This window comes from Saccostrea cucullata, unplaced genomic scaffold (assembly GCF_032062105.1).
Source record: "Saccostrea cucullata isolate Sc308-1 unplaced genomic scaffold, CSIRO_AGI_Scuc_v1 ctg86, whole genome shotgun sequence".
In the NCBI taxonomy this organism is placed as follows: Eukaryota; Metazoa; Mollusca; class Bivalvia; order Ostreida; family Ostreidae; genus Saccostrea; species Saccostrea cuccullata.
The window spans coordinates 315,895-320,732 of NW_026930361.1; positions in this window are offsets into that span (position 1 = coordinate 315,895).

Below are 4,838 nucleotides of genomic sequence, written 5' to 3' on the forward strand. Positions count from 1 at the left end.
CTTCGTTTAAACCTACTTGGAAATTTTTTCATTTGTCGTTTTTTTTCACAACCAACCAATGCAAATTTTAAAGAATTTTGGATTTTTTTTTTGCTTAACCCCCCCCCCCCAACACACACACACAAAAAAAACCCACCATCTCCCCAAGGGATCTTTTGTTTACATATTCCTTTTTTTAAAGTTTTGTTTTGTTTTCAATTGCCTATTTGATTCAGCACCTGGACCACAAGCAGAGTATTACCACACAAACAACACATTTACAATTCATTACAATACTATATCTTTGATATGAGTAAAATCAAGAAATGGGGAATACATTCAATATGTATGCATCACATCAGAGTTATCTATAAAAATCATGAAAATGGTGTGCTATAATTAGACACAATGCGATAATGTCACAAATTTTGTACTCGGCTTAATTTTCACTATCATATCTTTATATAATAATGAATCATTTAAAAAAAAAACTTACACAGGGGGGCTCTTTTTTCATAAATGGTTTCAAGTTCAGTTTATTTCATTGATTAAACCTCACATGATGGTATACATAAGGGTATAGAGTATATGTATAAAACATAGGTACTAAATTGTCAAGGGTCCACATAACATACATACAAACATATGTAAACTATTTTACAACTGGATGGGAGAAGGACAGACTTCTAATAAGAACAACAGTTTACATGTAATTCCTGCTTGGAAGAACAGCAAAGGAACTACTAGGGGACAAGTCAGTCTCAAAGATATTTGAAATATTTAATGAACCAAGTTTTCTCAAAGATTTAACAACTGAATCTGACAAAATGAATTCCTAGAACTTTATAACATTTGGTCTAATTATTTTTCCTTTTTTCCTTTTGAAAAAGCTGAATATTCTAAAACAAAAAAATTTAGTTGCTAAAGTATTAAGTGGGTAATAAGGATGAACTGGGTTGAAGTACTAGAACATGAATGGAATTTTCCCAGCAATATAAATAAATAGCTTATTTGTAGCCACCTCACAGAGAACTGATCTATAATTGTCAAGAAGTGGAACATAATGTGAAATGAAGCAAATCACATTCATGTTATTTAAAACAGAGTTTAAAAATATCAATTTTTACGGGTCAAAAGCTCTGGCCAATTTCAAAAGCACTTTACTGCCTCAATTCTCTGAGAGTAAGAAACTAAGACATCTGATTTTTTTCTTTGATAATACAAGTAAAAGATAATGATGTTTCTAAGATAAACTCTATACAGTCATTAAAATCCAATTCCTCATCAATTTGTCATCCTTACTTTGCAAAAATAAAGGTGACCTATTAATTAGTTATGCATTCCTTTGAAGTACACATCAAAGACATACTTTACTTCTTGACCAGAGAGTTTGATGTCAATCCATATAGATATTAGAATTGTTCTTGGAGTTTAATTTTATGTTTTTATAATCATTAATTTTGTAAACATTTTCTTCTATTGTTTTTTCTTCTTTTTTATCCCCACTATTTAGATAAAAAAGACTAGTAGAAAAAAAAAATTCTCATCATCTTGCAAAATAATACACTGAAAATAATTTACTTCTTTTAGGACTGAATAAAATCTTTAAATGCCACAATGTTTTCATGCCACAATGTTGAAAACATTGTAACAAACAATCTGGACTGACACAACCAAAGTGGACTGGATTATGATATGTAAATAATACAGACTTAAACATGTTGACATATAGATATGACCAAATTTTGTTTTTTTGTTTTTTTTCCATGAAAAGGGTCATTAATTCAAAACAACTGTTAGAACCATGTGCTGTTTTATGTAATACAGAATCTAAATATAAACTGACAGACCTTAACTTTTATCGACCCTTACTAGTAGTCATAATACACTGGTCACATTTATGGATTAACTAAATCCAGATTAAGGAGGGAATTTTTTTTTTGTAGATTTCAGTTTTAGCTTGTGCAAACTAGTGTTTCCATGCCTATGAAAACATCACATAGTCCAATGAACTTGCAAAAAGCTAGTTCAACACTAAAATAATGGTTGGCTACATATTTCTAACCCAAAAATGAATGGAATTTCAAACAATGGGGATGTTAATAATAAACAATACTAGAAAACATAAAGTAAGGCTTGTCATAACATTTCTATATTTTCACTGCATTTAGACAGTACAGGTGTACACAGATTTAGTAATAACTGAATGGTAAGATTAAAAAAAAAAAGTTCTCTTACTTATATAATCTTCTATTTGTATTTGGTATATGAAATTTGAAAAAAAAATTACCGTTAATAGCAACATTTTGAATCATTGTGACATGAATGTTAATTTCATTTGCTTTCATGAAACATATGAATTGATAATTACTACAAATACAAATAACTTAGTATAGAGTTCTTTAATCTAATATCATTGTCTTGAAGTGCATTCATATGTACTACATTTACCTAGTGTAACCGAAAATTAGGTTTATTTACTGTCCTACTTTCAAACAGAGATCTTCATTTTACACTTGTTTGTCCCACTCACAGTTATTGTATCTTGAATTTTTATAAATAGCTATGAAATTTAGGGCAATTCATTCAAATATTTGCAGTACCCAGAGTGTGTAAATTTACAAAACTGTCTCCAAATTTGGAACCAACGATACATTTCACAGAGTACAATTGCTAATTTTATTAAGAAAATAGCCAGTTGCAACAAAGGCAAATATCTATGTATGAAAATAATGATGGGTTTAAACTTAAATCCCTTCACAATGTCTTCTATCTCCCTTTCCAAAGTGAGGCTTAATGAGGTTTTATGTAGATATGAATATTGGCAGTGATTATGCTTAAATGGTGTCCTGCATAGATTTTATAGCAAAACTGATGGAAATGAATAGAGAGTATGTTGATAATATAATCAAAAGAGTAATGAGATCATGATATATCCCACATGAATATAAAACCAGGAGCAATAATAATCAACAAAAAGAATATTTTTTTAATAAAAATTATTCATTCTCAATTAAACTTTATCATTAATTGACTCCAAACAAACACATATATTAAGCTTCTCACAGTGAAAAACATTTAAAAATTAGAGGTAGTATTGTGAGTATTTCTCACTAAATGATACCCCCCTCCCACATGAGTATAATAGCTAAAGCCCCTGGTGTGCTATTGGAAATCCTAAATATCTGTCTGATTAGAACTTAATTTAGAAGGTCACAAATAAGCTATATGATAAAGATTTCAAAAAAATTTCAATGAACTCTAATCAGTTTTAAAGAAGGAGTCCCAGATGATAAAAGAACGGCATATGTCATCATCTGTGACACACCATGTCCATGTTTTGCTGAATGTATGACTCTCCCCCCTCCCCCAAAAAATCTGTCCAAATTAAAAATAGAATAAGTGCAAAGATATATGTATCCTCATGGGTTTAGTTTATGAGAAATCACTTTCACAGGTGAACATGAATTAATGAAAGGGCCAAGACACTAAGTATGAATCTCATTGCAATTATATACTGGTACTTACGAGGGGTGATCAAAAAGTTCGCAAACTATCTCTATATCTACAAAATCACAATTCAGATTAGAATGAAATTCGGTACACACATAGCCATACACAAGGTCTATAAATAGCATATGCTGAATAAAGTTTCTCTCCTTGTTTGTGACATCACAATGTGAAAATGATGTCACTATTTAGGTCACTTGTGACGAAAAATGGTTGTCTCAGTCGAACTCGTTCAACAAACGACTGTACAATTTATTGTAATATCTTAGAAATCCCTCTACAGTATCATACAATAATTTGTACACAGTTTATTGAGATAAATGAGTTCCTATAAATTCAATTAATGATTGGATTAATCGTTTTAGTGAAGGAAGGCTGATGGTTAAAAATGATACTTGTCATCTTGCCCAGTGAAAGCAAGTTTGAAAAGATATGTAGTTTTAATTAAGCAATTTGCTATCAAAGACCTCCAATTAGCACTTTGAAAAATAGTTGAATATTTGAACAATGATATAAGTATTAAATACCTAAAATATTGTTCACTTTAGATTTTAAACAAATTAGATATGATAAAAAGGATGCACCCATTCTCTATCCACCTTGAATAAAGGTCTCTCCTGAGACAGAAGATTTGTGTTTTAATGGTTGCCATGCTTATTTTTGGAAAGGATGTTATTATCCACCCATTCTGTTGCCGAAATATGACCATTTCTGACAAATTAACTGTTCTTGTCATAAAAATTAACTCACATGGAAAGAAAATATAAAACTCGGAAAAATCTTTTAACTTTTGTGACAGAACGCTACGGAGGGGGTCACGTGACCGCCAATATCACGTGATTCGCGCATGCGCAGAACGGTGGTTGATGTGCATTAAAATTGGGGAGGATTAATTTAAAATATAATCAACATTAAAACCAAATATTGCTTCTTGTATGGAAGTTATTCAATTAGTTTGCGAACTTTTTGATCACCCCTCGTTTATCCAAAACTATGATTATTCCTTTCAGTATATACATACAGTTTACAATTATGAACAATACAGTCAAACTTTGTTTTCTCGAACCTGATGGGACTGAGAAAAAACTTCGAGATATTCGAGGATTCGAGATATCGAGGGTTGAATACTTAAAGAATATGTAGTTGGGACTACCAAATCACTTTGACATATCCATGGTATTCGAGATATCGGAGTTCGAGATACCGAAGTTCAAACTTTACTGAAATACGCTGATGCAATGGAACCTTTGATATATGAATTGAAGTTCTCTTGCAGAGTTTTTTTAGCTACATAAAAATTGTGATGACTTGCAAAAGATCTATGAAGAACACTGTAACATCATGGACTT